This window comes from Cupressus sempervirens, chromosome 2 (assembly GCF_028749045.1).
Source record: "Cupressus sempervirens isolate cs-2001-9-10 chromosome 2, ASM2874904v1, whole genome shotgun sequence".
Classification (NCBI taxonomy): Eukaryota; Viridiplantae; Streptophyta; class Pinopsida; order Cupressales; family Cupressaceae; genus Cupressus; species Cupressus sempervirens.
This window is the reverse complement of record NC_143119.1, coordinates 71129021-71148389: the sequence shown is the minus strand read 5'-3', so window position 1 is coordinate 71148389 and position 19369 is coordinate 71129021.

Here is a 19369-nt window from a genome sequence, read left to right as displayed (position 1 = left end):
TTATGCTTCTCTTTCCTAGATGGGAGCTTAACTCATCCTTCATGTTAGATTAGATCAAGAGATACAACATTATTGGGGAGTTGCAAGGCTCTGGTTTTAACATTGACAGCAAGATCATGGCTATATGGGGATTGGATCATGAGGGAAACAAACCAACTCTCATGGAGATAAAGGAATCCCCTCAAGGTAATGTGATATTTTGGAATGTCTCTACTACATCCGGTGATCAGATTCATAACTTGAAAAGTACAACATCACTAATGGGGAAGATCAAGATGGATATGTTAGAAGAAAAATTGTTCCAAACATACAACATATGTATTGATTCTAGGAAGAAATATGAAGATGAATTGAAAAGGACTTACGACTTAGAACATAGGGTGGCTGCCCTGGAAGAAGAGACAAGAAGCCTCAGAAATGTGGTTAGACCTGTCATAGAGGTAAAGGACCAATCAATCCAAATAGAGGGTGATGTAGCAAGTATGGGAAGGAGCCAATAGATGTATATTGATGAATGAGATGGTGCTAAAGAAGTTGAAATCAAGACAATTTAGAGCTTGATGATGCACAAAATAGGTGCTCTACAAATTATGTCCCAAAATGTCCATAGCAATTATATCTCACTACAAGGAGCTGAGTTCAAGTGCTTAGAGGCATTAGCCCTTCTATCCCTTTGTTTACAATATGGAGACCATATACACAATTTTTTGATAATTTAGATCCTCTATTGCCCCAAAAGGAGTTACCTAAGACCATAATTATTAATTCCAAAAATATGATTAGTGAAGTGAAAAAACTGCATGGTTTTTACTCAGGAAAAATGAAATTAATATAGGGAAAAATGTAAATAATTGTTGTATAGGGATCCCAAATTTTATTCCTACCATCCTAGGTTCTAAAGGGGGATCAAAAAATGGCAAGAATGGCCTTTTCTCTTTTGAGGATATTTTGAGGCATCCATAGTTTGTGGCCTATTGTAATAATGAGATAGATGTAACAACTGTCTATGATATGATTGATTTATTGTTTAGGATAGAATTAGATATGAATAAGGTCACATTAGAATTAAAGGCCATAACTAACACCAATTTCAACAAGAATATTGATGAATTGGATGTCATCTAGGATGCTACATGGCCAAATGTGGAAACTAATATTTCCATTTGGGAAGTCATTGCCGATATGAAAGCTATACCATCTATTGATAGTGACTCAGAAATGCAAGGATATAGTTAAAGGCAAAAGAAATAAAGAAAGTGATAGGAGCATGAAGAACAATGAAGTTTGCTAAAGGATACCTACTAATAAGTGTCACCTACCAGTTTTACAACTGCATCCAAATTTTTTTTCTAGAGACAAAGAATTTTTTGAATGTAATTGATTATGAAATATCTTTTTATTTGTTCTCCATTAGAATTTTGACATGTGTCCTCCCATATAAAGCTCATTGTAGTCCTTCCTATAAAATGATTTCCAAGATGTGGAGTTGAGGTCTAAATTCCATGTAATTTTCAGTGTTATGCTAGTCTGCATTTGGTCCATTAGTCTTGTGTCAACTTCTTGTGATATATTTATTTTTCAAAATCTAAGAATATAAGTGAACATTGAAAGATAAGTTGTCATTTCTTGAAGTGTTCTCAACTTTATACTAGTATTGTATGATTTTAAAAGAGAAGTAATACAAAATAAATATTATATCATATTTGTTTTCTCTAAATTTTGTCTCCATTTTTATATTTTGGTTATGTTAGGATTGAATGAGCAAAGTTCATACAATTTAATGCAAATAGGATAAGTTGTCTATCAAATTTTTGTTGTGTTTAATTCAAGGAATTAAGTGCTTCAACAAATTAATAAGATTTTTAGTCATATAAGGAGCATATTCATAAGAATGGGGTTTAAGGTTTACTGCTAATAATTTGATTGTAAGACAATTAAATAGGTCAAGTTTTGCTAGGTAGATTTTGTATAGCAATGGATAGGGTACCGATCATCTATTCAAATGCAAATTGTTAAATATCAAGTGGTTGCATTTAAAGCACAAATTCATATCAAATCAAATTTTGCTTTATTGTTTGAATATTAAAATTATTGGTCATCACTTATTTGCAATAATCTTCTATGTGTTATAGTTAGTTGTTGTACTTAAGAATTATTTTCAAAATTCAAGAAGAATTGTGACTACTTTTACTATAAGGGATAAGTTTGAAGAAAAGAATATTAGTAAATGAACTATGAAGAAAGAGTATCAAGTATACAGTCATTTCATCCGTAAGGTGCACCCACCTTGGCCCTACAGAGCCAGAAGTGTAGAAATTCTCTATGATTTTGTTAACATTGGTCCAAATCTGAAGAGAATCTTTCTAAATATAGAACTTAGCTAATCCTTAGCCTTGGTTTTGTCTTTTAAACCTTGATATTAGGTTTTTTATTTCCTAGTAGTTTTGAAACACCAATAGGAAACATTATGGAAATAAAAGATTTGATTAAAAAATTTGATACTATTTTTATCACTCATATTTTTTGTGAGGTTAACAAATTCTTTAATTGTATAGCAAATCAAGAGGTCTATAGGGAAGCAAACATGAGTTAGCAAGATTATCTAAGCAAGGAATATGAGTTGATGACAAATTTTCATTATGATATGACACATACTATCATAGGAAAGATCACTCAAGATTGAGGAATTTGTGATGAGAAGTGATGGGTTTATGGTAGATTAGTTGTGTATCCCAAGGATGTACCATTGTGAAATTATGGAAAGTACTTGGTACATTTTCAGGTATAAATTTTTTTTGGAAATCAAATATAGTTTACTCTCTTTTTTGGTTATCATTTCTTAGATTAGGTAAAGTTATAGAGTTGACTATGAGATGGGAGGAGAGCCTAGGAAACAAGAGTCAAAAAATTACAAGGAATGGAAGTTGAATTTGACTGTGTGGGATATTCTACAAAAAGGGAAAGTTACAACATATATTGAGAAGCTTCATTGTTACAAGCCCCACATTATGGAGTATTTTTTCAAGAACTAGATTAAAGATATGGTTATGATACATGGAGTTGCTATGAAATTGTCTCTAGAATTTCTTGGAGAGATTACAAGTCTTCCCATGGAGGGACTAAAGTTTAGCAAGGAGACTAGAATTTTGAATGTTTCCTTCAAGAATTCCCAAAAAAGTGACGAGGAGGAAAAAAATCTAAAGAAGAGTGACAACTTCTATAGCCTGAGCCAAATTAAGGTTATATGGAGGGATGTTTTTGTTGAATACAATTGTGTATTGTGTATTGTATTTGATGTTACACAAAATGTCATATCATTATTAGTTAGTAGATGTAGAGCTCACTTAGGTAGTGAATAAAATTTTCTATGTTTACCAAGCATTCTAGAGTTTGCCTAGTTCAAAAGGCAATATCTACTCAGTTCACTCAGGGGTCAAAGGAAAGTCTATAGAAGATGAGTGTTAACCAAGCTCACACAGTTAATGAAGGAAATGTTGGATGGAACTAATGTTAAACAAGCTCACTCAATTACCAAAGTAACTTTTCTAGTATGTAGTGTTAACTGAGTTCACTTGGTTAACATAGGAAAATCACTTCTATTTAGTGTCTATCGAGCAAGGTTGGCTAACGAAGGATTTTCTTGTTTTGGCATATTAAGTTCAAAAAATTTATCTAATGATTCTAGCTGATTGAGAAGATGAATATTAACTATGCTGATTTTTATTTAAGATGACTTAACAAAATGAAAGATATAAGTAAAAGGTCAAGTTGTGGGCTAGAATGTGTGAAGTGTTTGTGAATGCATGGAAGCTTTGAAGATATAATGATGCAAAGAGGAAGCAAATTAGAAGGATGTGAAAATATTCTTGTGAATTTGAAAAGATATATTCGATCAGAAATGATCAAGTATACAATCTAGAATAGAGATCTATAATTAGCAATTTAGTTGCATTCAAATCAGGTCATGTCATTGTTACTCTCTAACCATTGTAGCAGTGATCTAAATCTCTTAATAGACTTGACATAATAGCTATTTGTAAATCCTCTAACAAGGTGGAAATTTTATGGAATCATCTAAAGACCTCTAACAAGGCCACTCCTAATAGGGTGAAAATCCTCTAATAGGGTCACACCGAATAGTGTGTTTTGTAACTTTTAACAAGGTTCGCTCCTAATAGGGCTCACTTCAGAAGAGTGAAAATAGTAACTAGTTGCAATTGGTGATTTTTCTCAAATTGGATTTCCATGTTAAATCTTGGTGTCAAATGTGTTCATGCTATTTCTTTTATGGGTTTGCAACTAAGTTAAAGTAATAAGTAATCATAGATAAAATCAGATTTGCATGTTAAGTAATGACCAAGCATTCTAAGTGTTTACATAGTCACAACATCTTTGTGTGTTTGTTGAGCATCAACAAAGTTTAGTTTTCAAAAGTTTATTATTTTGTTCTAACATCTAAGGGATCTGGGATTTATTTTGTAGTAATTGATTCAACCCTCCCCTCTCAGTTATTGGTATTAGAGCAGTTGGTACTTGTAGAGAATATTTCAAGGACCTAAGCTAAAGCTCAAGATTTCTTATAGAAGAGAGATTCCCAAGTTGAATCGAGACAATTTTGTAGCATGACAAGGACTTATGAGATTAAATGTGGCAACTATTAGTGATTTGGGTTGTAAATATCTTGATGCTCAATATAAGACTCCTACTAGAACATTATCAATAGAGGACATTGTTAAAAAGAAAAATTATTACCTCATGATTATTTATATTGCATCTGCTCTTAGTTATGTCGAATTTGATGAAGTAAAAGATTGCAAAAAAATGCATGAAATGTAGACCAAATTAAAAGACATATATGGAGGAGATGATAATGTAAGAAGATCCAAAGCATAGAGTCTCAAAGGTCAATTTGATCAGATGAAAATGAGAGAAGGTGAAAACATTGCAAAATATGTGGAAAGAATCAAAGCAAGTGTGAGTGTAATCAAAGCAAATGGAGGAGACATTGATGAAAAAATAGTTGTAAGAAAGGTTCTTAGAACTATTCTTCCTATTTATAAAATTAGAGTATCAACTATTTAAGAAATGAGATGTCATCCAAGTAACAAAATAACTTTGGATGCTCTAGTTAGAAGATTGATAGCTTTTGAGTTGGATAACTATGATAAGTATGTTCCTAGTTCCAAAGGTATTGAGTCTACATTTGAAGCCAAAATATCACTCAAAAAAAATAGCAAGAAATCAAACACTAATTAATCAGGAAGTGAAGAAGAAACAGAAGAAATTTCTAACAATGATCTTGAAATTGTTGAAGTGCTACTTGCAAAATATACTCCAAAGGTAGAACAAAATAAAAAGGCAAGATTCCTCTGATCTTTTTTCTTGTGAAGAAGTTAGCCATATTGCTGCTAGGTGTCCAAATAGAGAAAAAAAGGATGAGAAGAAAATTAATAAGTACAAAGGCAAGAAGGAATTCAAAAACTACAAGAACTACAAGGAAAAAGGCAAGAAAACTTGTTTTATGGCTAAATATTCTAATAGAAGTGAAGATGAAATGGTATATATTGTTGTAAAAGATGAATCTAATGATGAAGGAGATAACATGGCACCTATCTCTCATGTTAGAAAAAATGATACATGGATTATTGATAGTGGCTATTCATACCATATGATTGTTGATAAAACAAAGTTTGATCACATGGAACATTATGATGGAGGTAGTGTAAGATTTGGAAACAATGAACCTTATAACATGAAAGGAAGAGGTTGTATCTCTTTGACCAATAAAATTGTATCTGATAATTCTAAAATTGGGTTGAAGGACTAAAACATAATCTACTGAGTGTGGCACAATTGAATAACATTGGATCCAAGGTAGAATTCATGGATGGAAAGGCCAAACTACTAGATGATAAAAGAAATCTAATTGGATCTGGAAAGCAAACAAAAGCTAACCTAATTTATCTTGATCTCAATGAAAGTTCATGTTTTATTGCTCAAGTAGAAGAAAGCTAGTTATGGCAAAAAATATTATGTCATGTAACTTTGATAATCTAGTTAAGATAAGAAAACACATAAGAGTAAGAGGTATTCCTAGTTTGAAGAAACCTAATATGGTCTATGCAAAGTTACCAAATTGGTAAGATGGGAAAGACTAGTATCAAAAGAAAAAACTATCATTCTAAAGAAGTCTAAGAGATTGTGCATATAGACTTATGTGGACCTATTTGAATACAGAGTTATAGTGGAGAAAAGTTTTTCAATCTTTTTGTTGATGATTTTTGTAGAATGATGACTATAATGTATCTAAAAGAAAAATCTAAAGCTTTTCAAAAATTCAAGTGGTACTTGGAAAGAGTAGAGAAAGAAATTGGAAAGAAGTTAAAATACTTAAGATCAAAAAGAGGTGGTGAATTCATCTTCAATGAATTAAATAAATTTTGCATTGAAAAAAGAATTAAAAGAAAAGTATTAGCCCTTGGTACACTAGAGGAGAATGGTATAGCTGAAAGAAGAAACAGATCTATCATGGATTATGTGAGAACATTGATGATAGAAAAGAATGTTACAATCAAATACTGGATGGAAGATATCAGCACTGCAGTTCATATCTTGAATAGAGTATAGCTGAAGAAAGACTCAAATCAAACTCCTTATGAACTATGGTATGACTACAAACCCAATGTAAGTTACTTGAAAGTATTTGGTAGCAAATGTTACAACTTGGAAGAATCTAGAAAAGGCAAAATTTGATGTCAAACGTGATGAAGGCATATTTTTAGGATACTCTTGCAAAAGTAAAGCATACAAATGTTTGAATTTGTCTACACATAAAATCATAGAAAGTGCACATGTGAGAATTGATGAGTTTACAGAAAAGGGTGAAGGAGAAAGTAGTAAGAGCTTGATGATTATAGAAGATTTGTTTACTATGAACCTAATACCCTACCAAATCTATCTGAAAGAGAGGAAGCTTTACCTCCTGAGTGCCCAAAATCTCCAATAGTTACTGAGTTGTAGATAGTGCAACCTGAGTCATAGTTTGAAGGACCTGAATTATTATAGTCAAGAGCTACTAAGCTACTCTAAGAGAAAACTAAGTCTGATGGACCTGAGTCATAGACAATGGAATTTGAGCTTGACATTGAAGTTCATAATGAAATCGGTAAATCCAAAGAAATTGTGTTAGCAAGAAATGTCAGAAGGCATCATGCATCTGATTAGATCATTGGAGACAAATCAGATGGAACAATGACAAGAGACAAATTAAAAGGTATATGTTTGCTTGCTGAATTTGAACCTAGAAGTGTTAAAGATGCTCTGGAAAATGAAAGTTAGATTGAAGCAATGAATAAAGAAATAGAACTAATAGAGAAGAACAAAACTTGGACTCCTATTTCTAGACCCAAGGATAAAAATATAATTGTCACAAAGTGGGTGTTTAGAAATAAGCTAAATGGAGATGGAAAAGTATCTAGAAACAAAGCAAGGTTGGTATGTAAAGGCTATTCTCAAGAAGAAGGTATTGATTATGGTGAAACTTTTTCTCATGTTGTAAAATTAGAAGGTGTTAGAACTTTACTTGCATATTCAACTCACAAAAGATTTAAAGTTTATCAAATGGATGTTAAATTTGCATTCTTGAATGGAATTCTTGATGAGGAAGTCTACATTGAATAGCCGAAAGGTTTTTTAGATCCTAGAAAATGGGACATGGTTTGCAATTTTACACAAGGCATTATATGGTCTCAAGCAAGCTCCCAGGGCCTAGTATGAAAGACTTCATAATAACTTGGTATAGATTGGTTTTCAAAGAACAAATAATAATAGTAGTTAGTATAACAAAGAAGGACCAGACAAGAAGACTGTGTTGGAAGAAATATTTTTTGATGACACATTATTCATAGGAAATGATGACTTGTGCAAGGAATTTTCACTAGAAATGAGTAAGGAATTTGAGATGTCTATGTTTGGAGAGATAAAATTCTTTGTTGCATTATAGATTCAATAAAAGAAAGATGGTATCTACATTACTCAATCTAAATATATCAAGGAGATACTAAAGAAATTTGGAATGGAAGATTCAAGACCAGTTGGAACCCCTATGTCTACTAAAAATAAGCTTTTCAAAAATGATGATTCCAAAGAGGTAGATCAAACCACATCTAGATCAATAATTGGAAAATCAGAGTATGTAGTGCATACAAGGCCTAATATTGCATTAGTAGTCAGTATGGTGGCAAGATTCTCATCAAATCCCAAAGAAAATCATTTGATGGTAGTCAAAAGAATCATGAGATATTTGAAAGGTACTAAAGAATATGGTTTATGGTACAAGATAGGAGATTTTTCTAAAAGAGGGAGAAACTAAAGAAAAAAAGAGTTCACATTAATAGAGGGAGATCTCATGGATGAGAATTAGAATTAAACTAAGGATATGTTCCTTACTTTATTCTTGCTCCAAAATTTCATTATACTATGACATGTTGTGTTGCCATCAATGCCAAAGAGGAAGATTCTTGAATATAATTGATTAATAGTATATTGTCTTTGATATTACACAAAATGTCATATCATTATCAATCAGTGTATGCCAAGATCACTCAAGTAGTGAAGACAATTTTTATGTATCTACTAAGCATTCCATAGTTTTCTAAGTTTAGAAGGCAATATCTGTCAAGTTCACTTGGGCATCAAAGGAAAGTTTGCAGAAGATGATTGTTAATCGAGCTCACTCAATTAATGAAGGAAATGTTTGATGGAACCAATGTTAACCAAGCTCACTTGGTTGCCAAAGGAAATTTGCTAGTATACAGTGTTAACTGAGTTCATTTGGTTAATAAATAAAAATCACTTCTAGTTAGTGTTTATCGAGCAGGGTCAACTAATGAAGGATTTTCTTATTTCGACATAGTAAGTTCAATGGATTTATCTAATGATTCTAGCCAACTGAGAAGATGAATATTAATTATTCTAAGTTTTGTTTGAGCCAACTTGAAAAAATGAAATATATAAATAAAAGGTCAAATTGTGGGCTATAATGTGTGAAGTGTGTGTGAATGCATGGAAGCTTTGAAGATCTAATGATACAAAGAGGAAGAAAATTAGAAAGATGAGTAGAATATCCTTGTGAAGCTAAAAAGATACATTTGATCAGGAAGGATCAAGTATACAAGCCAAAATAGAGATCTGTAATCAACAATTTAGTTGCATTCAAATTAGGTCATGTCATTATTAATCTCTAATGATTATAGCAGTGATCTAAATCTCTTAATATAGTTGGCTTACAACTATTTGTAAATCCTCTAACAAGGTGGTAGTTCTATTGAATTATCTAAAGACCTCTAATAAGGCCACTTCTAATAGGGTGATTAAATCCTCTAATGGGGTCACACCTAATAGTGTGTTTTTAACCTTTAATACGATTGGCTCTTAACAGGGCTTACTTTAGAAGAGTGAAAATAGTAACTAGTTGCAATTGGTGGTTTTTCCCAAATTGGGCTTCCACATTAAATATCGGTGTCAAATGTGTTCATGTTATTTATTTTTTTATGTTTGCAACTAAGTTAAAGTAATAAATAATCATAGATAACATCTTAAGATTTGCATGTTAAGTAATTACCAAGCATTCTCAGTGTTTATCGAGTTACAACATCTTTGTGTGTTTTCCAAGCATCAGTAGAGTTTAATTTTTAAAGTTCATTATTTTTGTTCTGACATCTAATGGATTTGGGATTTATTTTGTAGTAACTAGTTCATCCCTCCCCTCTTAGTTACTCCTCTTATATTTCCAATAGTTTTATCATGCATTTATAAGTATTTCATCCTTGATGGCATATCTAAGAGGGTATAGAAGTTTCATTTTGTGTTTTTAAATCAGTTTTTGTATAAAGATAGATTATCTTTCCCATTTTATTTAAAATACTCTTTGATTCAAAGTCTCTAAGCCCATAGGAAGAATGAGTCCTAACCCATGACAACTATAAAAATAAAGTTGTTAAACCCTCTCTTATTGTATAGAAGAAGCAGAAATTGATTGGTAATGACCCTCATTCAAAGAAAATTAAGATTAAAAGTGAGGAAGGAGTTAGCGATAGTAAGGGTGTGAAGAAGGGTAACAAAAGAGAGATAAAGAAGAAAAATGTGGAGGAAGTTACAAAGTCTAATAATACTATTGAAGATGATGATAAAATGGAAATGGGGAACCTTAGTTTAAATTTGGATGGTTACTCTAGAAGCAGAGGTATTTCTATCGGCAAGGATAATGTGGATATTAGTAAAGAAAGGAAAATAGAGTCTAATGGTGGGTCAGAAGCTTTAGGAGATGAAGAGGGGAGACAAAGTGCTCACCCTACTTCCACTAAAAGGGAGTCTAGTGAGGATAAAAGGGACATGTAAATCGAAAAGAACAACGATGGTAAATCCCTTATCATGAAAGAGCACAACCAAAGTAAGGAGAATAAAGAGGAGCTTAATGAGAATCAAGATTTAAACACTAAGAGCTAGGTCAATATCAAGAAGAAAAAGGATACTACCATTGAATTGATGGGCATAGGGATGATTCTCATTAGAAAGAGTTAGATCATTAACAAGTTCTAAGAGCTCATCTAGAAAACCAAGTTGGAAATATTCCTCCAAAATTAAGGAATATGAATTGGAACTCCATCAATTAATCAAGGATAGTGGGTAGAGGATGGAGCTTTTTATCTCCATCTTATGTACTATGGAAGCTAGTTTAGGAAAGAAAAGCAATGAAGAGATTATGTCTCTAGATACTATTGGGGTGAAGAGTCCAGGAGGTCCTAGTAAGAGAACAAGGAAGAGTATGAAGAAAAAATTTACTCAGGCTCCTAAGGTTCTTGGGTCTACCATGATTGATATCATCCAGAGTATTGCGGACCCAGGCAAGGAGGTAATGAAGATCATTAAAGAGCTTCTGTAGGAGTTGGTTGGGTTTGCTGGTGTGCTAGTTTTTGGTCCATGTTGGTTTGTTGGTTCTTTTTTTTGTTTCTAGCTTTTTGTTTGTAAAACATGGGTTTGTTTCTTTTGGTTTACTCTAGTGGTTCCTAGTCCCTATAAAACCTGATTTTTTGATTTTTAGTGATGAACTTTACATTTTAGGTCCTTGTAAATCCTAAAGATGTGTCCTATTTATCATTAGATTTTGTAAAGGGTTTTAAGTCCCTTCGAAACCTATTTTTTCGTTAATCTAAACTATATTAGAATGAATTAATTACCATCGGTCTAAAATATGAGCAAAAAGGAATGGGAAGTAATTTTTAGTAATAAATTTTCCCCCCACTTTTAATTGTGTGGAATATAGTACTGAGATGCATGTCAAAATAAAATCAAGCAATCATCATATACAATAAATGCTTTTCAAACACATGAAGGCCACAAATCTACTCAAATTGTATAGATGTAGGTGACAATCATATGCTCTCTTATCAACATATAATATAAGGGTATTTTTGGCTTTTGATTTGATAGAATTTTAATGACCCAAAACTAAGAGAAAATCTGCCTAAGGTTTAGCTATTTTCCATACTAAACATATTTAATTAAATATGAGGACCAATTAACAAAGCAATTGTGTTTTCTATTATTTGATCTCTACAAGGTTCAAGTATGTACACTTAGGATTAGCTTTATGTTGTCTATGACATCACCTTCACTCTAACCCTTAATAAAGTAGAAAATGACCCAAGATCTTCTTTACTTATAAAAATTAAACAACAGTGTAGGAGCTAATCACATATTCTATTTACCCATAAGCTAAGTAAGGGTATACATTTTCAAATCTACAACTTAAAGTAAAATAATATTGATTTAATCTTGGTTTTAACCATGACAAATTATGAAGATCCTGGTGCCTCTTGATAACTAACCAATACCTTATCTAATATAGGCTATTAGATTTTAATTACACATCCCAAATATGTGATCTCTTCATTTACTTTGTAAAAAAATATTACACATTAAACTCAACCTTCTACTTAATGATCTTTGCTTCAACCATATGATTTCACCATTTTAAAACCTATCATTTACTTAATTCTTTGAATTAATGGAATAGATTCATAATCATATACACTCCTAAGTAGATTTCATCTAAGATCAATAAAATTTCTTCAAGATACTTAGAGAAACCATAAAATACCACAAAAGAGACAAGATACAAAATAATCATATGCTCAATTATAGATTGCTTGTATTAATTCCCTTGAAACTTATACATCATGATTTGTAATTGCAAACTATAACAATTTTTTTTACAAAGTATTAAATATTTTCTATTAAAAGTATTCTTCATAGTACTAGCAAAACATTCAAAACTCAGAAAACATGATATGGAGTGACAAAATATGACCTCTCTTCATAAAATGATTTCTTGCACCCTTCTTCCCAATCTTGAAAATCCTTGTATAACTAAGGATTGCAAGAATATTAAAAATAGGGAATGATACACATGTCAACAACCTATTGGTCACAAAACTTGAGGAATAATTATAGCAAGAATTGGTTGCAAAAGAACATGTGTACTATTGATCACTTGAGAAGCTAATGTAGACAACTTATACTTGTGACTCTTTATTCTCTTTGTATAACCACATGTTTTTACTTTTCCCTAGAAATAAAATATTCACTTCAAAGTTTCTCTTGTGGTGGGACCTCAAGGGGTGATTCATCAAAAAATGTATATTTCTAGATCTATTCTTCATACTCTTCATCAGCTGGCTATTGATATTTCAAAACATGATCTACCACCTATCTCCATGGGTTGTATTTGATAATACATTGTGTAACTCCTTTTTCAAAGATCTCATAGTATAGTGTTAGTGAACAGATTGTCTTTCTAATTACACAATGATAATTTTCTCTATGCCCAACACATGGAAAGTACAAAATTGTTCACAATAGTTGAGAAAATTTCATGTTATTTGTTTTCTCTCTATATTTATAGGTACAACTTCCTTTAAAATATCTATCAATGAATCAAAAACCAATTTTTCACTTTTTCCAAAAAGTGCATAAGGACTCTCACATACTCTTGGGTAGTGAGGTGATAATTTATTCATACAATAAAGATAAAATAACTCACAATAATTTTACCGTAACCATTTATTCAAAGAAAAGAATGATACAACCAATTCATAATAATCATTCAAGAAATTTGATCAATGTGACTTGCAAAATAAACATCAATAGATATCTTCAAATGATAAATCAAATGTTTACAAAGTAACAATGATTTAAACAATTCAAACACCAAGTTTTAAAGTTGGATCAAAGATGTGTGTGTGTGTGTGTGTGTGTGTGTGTGTGTGTGTGTGTGTGTGTGTGTGTGTGTATAGAAACTTCTTTCTTGTGCACAATTGTTCAAAAAGAAAAAATATATATGCTATCTATCTATTGTTATGTGTCAAAAGTACCTATTTTATCAGAGTATTTTCTAGCTTTCCATTCTAACCCCTAATTAGTTCAATGCCCCAACATTTATAGTTTCATTACATATCTGAAAGGCCTCCGTTAAAGCCCAACCATTTAAGTTCAAAAAGTTATGATAAGAACAAAAAAAAAAAAATGTTTTAAAAATGATTGCCCCAAACACAATCAAAAGTAACTATCCTGATTATACTTCATCACTGGCATTTTCCCCCTTGCCCATAGTTTGTCTTACCGATTTCTAGCTTCTAAAGGTCCTCATAAATTCTTGCATCGCATGAGAATGGGGGTTTTACAAGCTTAGTAGCTTAGTCCTACAAGCATCCTTTTTCCATTTGAATTCTTTGATCTGCAAGCTCTATTGTGGCATGAGGTTCCTGTTTAGACATAACATGGACTCAATATTTTCTAGTGTGGTGAAATCACTAGTGGTAGGTGATTCATTGTCCTTAATCTTTGTAATAGCATCATTGAAGCTTTTTCTTAATGCTTTAGAATCCATGTTGCCATCATCAAATTGTAGAATTCCTATAGGATTCACTATATTCATATCTTTAAGAAGCTCCTCATGCATCCTAACAATCTTGCTTTTGATCAATTGTATTATTTTAATAACTTCTTTGTAGATCAATTCTTTCTAACCAATATTATTTTTCGTAATGAACAACATACATGAATCTACAATTTTCATAGGGTTCTCACTTAGAAATTTAAGCACTCCAAATTTTTCAACTTCAGTCACCTAGAACACAACAGCCTAACACCAAATCCATTCAATTTCCCACCTTGGAATAAGAGTTTGAATTTATCCCAAGAGTATTTCCACTTCAACATACACAATGGTGAAATCTAGGATACACTTATTACCTTCCTTGATGGTGAAATTCACCCAATCCTACATTGCATCCAAGAGCAACTTCCCATTTTGCACTTGTTTTACCAGTTGTTGGTTATCTGTAGAATTAGGGTCAAAATATTGAGGGGTTTGAACAATTGGTAGGGCCCTAAGATTCATTAGTGAATCTATATAAGTAGCCATAGTAACCACTAAGGCTTTGAGTTCCTTCTTCCCCTTGCTATCCTTTTCTGACTGGGTTAACATATGATCAGCAAAAAACTGAAAGAAATTATTACCTGTATTTCTATTGATTGTCCCAAGTTCAACTGAAGTAACTTTGAAGCTTTTGTTGTCAATTTCTTGAGATTCAGTTATTTGTTTATACTTGGCCAATTCTGGTATGATTTTCCCAGTTACTGGGTCTTTAATTAAATGGGCATTAGTTTTTAGCTTTTTAACTTTAGAACCATGTGATGCATATTTTGTTACAATATCTTTCATAGGTATACATATTGGCTATAAATTTCTTTTCTTACTGCCCGAGTTAGATACCCAAGATGGGACAATGGGGTTAGCAGAGGTTGCTTGAGTATCCTAGGTAGGAGTCATGAATTTAGATTTGTCTACCCTAGAAGCTTCAATAAATTGCACATCACCATCAAGATTGTCTAAGAAGCCAAGACCATCACCTAACTCCTATCCTTGGGTCAGCATCTTTTCCTTTTCAACTTCTTGTTGCATGAGTGCTTTAGACTTAGTTTTAGATTTGGTTCAAGGAGCTGTGTTCTACCTATGAGTTGGCATCCTTTTTTTCTTACTAGGAGTCTGTTAGTGTAGTTTTTTCCCTTATGTTTGGGGGTATTTATTTTCCTACAGATTATTTAAGCTTGCTTAGGTTTATTTTATGTGGTTACTATGAGGACACATGGTGAAATACATAAGCCACATGTGTAACTCTTTCCCACAAATGGGTAGTTGAGTTACACATCTTGTTTTGGCTTTTTGTGCCACCTCTCATAACCACTATTTTGTCCTTACCTAGGTAGCTCATGGGGTAGTTAGATTTCTCGTACTTTTTTGGCTTTATATGCCACCTCTCTTTTTGTTTTCATATAAGGAGGTTATGCCACATGTTTTGGCATTTACCAAGTAGGTACAACCTCCCACCTTTTATGGGATATGGGAGTTAATGCACCTCTTTGATGTATATGCCCCATTTTTTTTATATATACAACCCTCTCCTCTCACCTTCACTAGTTCAGTGATAGCTCGATGAGAGTATTGAGAGTCTTCTCAAAATTCTCTTTCTTTGTCTCTATTTTTCTCTCATTTTAGATATCTCTTCATTCTTCTATTTTGATCTTCAATCATCTATTGAGTGGAGGTGCATATGATCTATGACCGACATTAGATCCTAGCTCGGTTCTTACTTCTTGCAGAATCTAACATGGTATCAGAGCAAGGTTGTCTGGTATAGCTCATTATTTTTCTAATTTATTTGAGAAATTTGAGATTATTATATAGCTAATATTTTTCTTAAAAACCAAGTATGCTCTTCTCCTACATCCATGAATGAACTAGAGAATCAGAATAGTTTAAAGAAAAATAAGAATCTGGTTAATCTAGTTTACATATACGTGAGATCTAGGTGACTGCAGCTTTGTGGTAATATTGGGGGCATCTTTAAGTACCTTCAGAGTGTCTAGAAGTCTTGAGAAAGTTAAAAGTGACTTTTACTTCACCAAAATTAGAGATTGGAGGAGACGGTAGCAAATCAGAATTAATTTTTTTGAAATTTTTTACTGGAGCCGTTTTCAATTGTGCTTCGAATTTCTAGCTTCTGCTCATTTTTAGAAAAAAAGATTTCTGGGTTTTATTCCCAAGGTCGAAAAACTATCTGGGTATCTGTCATTTTTTGCAATTAGTTGATCAATTTTGTGAAAATCATGTCTGAATCAGGCATATGCCATTTTTTATAAGTAGATTCAGAAACCTTTCTTAAAATTTTAATAACTTTTGCCTCGGGTGTCAATTTTTCACAAACAAATACTTGACGGGAAGCTAGAAATGAGACCTTTCCATCCATGTAGGTCTTATTAAAAAAGTATGTCATTTTTCATCAAATATTGCAGGTCAAATATGCTATATATGTTTATTTTCAATATGCCATAACTTTCATCTCAAATCTTCATTTTTCAAAAATGAATAGATGTTGGAAAGGCATTGTAGATTAATACACAACTACAAGATTATTATTTTTCACATTTTCTATCAGATTTAAATTGTACCAAAAATTGTAATTTTGGCCATTATAGGCTTAGAAAGCATTGTATGATGGTAAAAGCCTTGCAAACATACTAATTATAAAGTGCCAACATTGTAATGTCTGGGGGGAGGTGATTTTTTGAGACTAGTGGAAAGGGGGGGTGTCTCGTGTGTCTTCTTCCTTGCACTTTTCTCATTCCTTGCAATCTACTTTTCTGCACTCATGGATGCATCTATAGTTCCTATTTTAACACCATATAACTATTTTGAATGGAAATCAAAGATGATAATCTATCTCAAAAGACATGGATATCATAGGGTTACAATGAGACTTGAGATAGAACCTCAAGATGCTACAGAAAAGATAAAATGGTTTAATAAATGTGATGAAGCCTTTGGTACTTTGTGTATGTCAGTCTCTCTTGACCTTCTTTTTCACATTGAATCTGCCACTACACCAAATGAAGTATGGACCAAATTGGAAACACTCTTTGGTAAGTAGGATGAGTTAAGAGGTCATCAATTGGAGAATGAACTCATAGGGTTGAGTCCTACCAATTTTAACACCATACAAGACTTCTTCACAAAGTTGAAATCCATCATATTGCAATTGAAACAGTGTGGAATAGAAAAAGAGGACAAACAACTGATCTTAAGTATTCTTTCTAAACTTGGTCTAAATTATTTAGTCTTTGTTTCTACCTTTTATGCTACAAAAAGTGCCCTAGGTTTGAACTATAAAATGCCTTCTCTAGATGAGTTTTCTACAGAACTCACCCAAGAGTAGGATAAACTAGTTCACATGGGTACAATTAAACCCTCAAAGTCACATGCCTTGGTTGCAAATCAAGGCACAAAAGAATAGAAAGGGTCTGGGAAACAAGAAAAGAAACAAAAGAATCAAGGAGAAAAGAAGAAAGATCAGAAGCCTGTTGCTCCAAATGTAGATAATCAAACTTCTTCATCAAAAGGTGATCAACCTAAGAAGGAGAAGGTCAAGTGTTCTTATTGTAAAAGACCAGGACATGATGAGCACAAGTGTTTGAAGAAGTAGATTGATCACCTATCACATCTGCTTGAGAAAAACAACATTAAGTTGCCTGATTCTATCAAGCAAAGTTCATCAGAAGGGTCTTCAAAGGACATAGAAAAAAATAAGGGGAAAGAAAAGGGCAAGGCCCTAGTTGCAATTTCTTCACAACGTAATACCTGGATAATTTACTTGGGTTCCTTGCACTACATGACTTCTTCACAGGAAATTTTTGCTTCCTTAGAGCCATGTAGAACGCTTACCATACTAATGGGTGATGACACTCCTGTTGAAGTGCATGGGAGAGGGTTTGCTAATGTGGGCAAAGGAAAATTTCAAGATGTTCTTTTTGTTCCATCTTTGTCAACTAATCTCTTATCTATTTATCAGATCACTCACACTGGCTCTGGCAAGTGGGTTGAGTTCACACCAGATAATGTGGCAATCAGTGAATTGCATGATGGGTCTACAGTTGCTATGGGAAAAGCAGATCATCAATCCAGATTGTATTAGTTTTCTCACTTTGTTCCTGACTCTCCTTCAACAATTTTACTCACTCATTTAGATGAGGTGAGTCATTTGTGGCATCAGCAGTTTGGTCACTTGAATTATGACTATTTGCAGAAACTCAGTCAACAGGACATGGTTGTAGGGTTGCCTTCAATTCACTTTTCTGATGGAATTTTCCAAGAATGCATCCTTGGTAAGCATCTAGAAGAGAAGTATGACAAAGGCAAAGCATCGAGGGCTACACAGCTACTAGAGTTGGTATATAGTGACATGGTAGGTCCATTTCCACATCCATCTTTTTGTAGGGCTAGACATTTTTTGACATTCATTGATGATTTTTATAGATATACTTGGGTATATTTTCTCAAACATTAGTCTAGATCTTTGAGTCTTTTCAGGACTTCAAAGCTTTTGTAGAGAAACAATCTAGGAAGGCTATCAAAATTCTGTGTACAGATAATGGGGGGGAATATGTCAACCATAGGTTTGAACATTTTTGTGCCTGAGGGCATTGATCTTCAGCACACAGTTCCCTATAGTCCACAGTAGAATGGTGTTGCAGAATGCAAAAATAGGTCCTTGAAAGAGATGGCCAATTGTATGATTCACTCCAGGACTATGGCACCTCAATACTGGGTAGAGGCCATCAACTATGTGTGTTATATTCAGAACCATGTTCCTCATAAAGCTGTGAAGGGGGTAACTCCTTTCCAAGCCTAGACTGGTCAAAAACCCACAGTTAAGCATTTTTGAGTGTTTGGTTCTCCTGCATGGGCCCACATTCCAGCAAAGAAATGCAAGGCTATGGATCCATAGAGAAAGCCTTGGATATTTGTTGGGTACCTATATGGTGTTAAGGGCTATAAGCTTCTTCACCCTACAACTCATGAGTTGCTCATTAAGAGGAGTGTTCATTTCGAGGAGGAATCTTCCAATTCTTCTCCTATCACTTCTCCATCCACTATTACATTGGAGACATTGTAGCATGATGATAGTTCTTCAGAGAATCTTAATCTTCCTAATCTACATGAGGAATCTTCTTCCTCCACTTCAAATGATGAGAGTGATGATGAGGATCTATCTTCTTCTCCAAGTCATCATTCAAAGGTTGATGATTCTCCTCTAGATTCTTCTGCCACAAGGCCTCTTTGGGCTTAGCAGACTTTATAGTCAATAGGTGATTGGGTTGGTGATCCTTTAGATGCAAGAAGAACAAGGTCACAATTTCAGCCACTCCACATCTCTTTGTTGCTTCAGATTCTGATCTATAGACTTTTCAG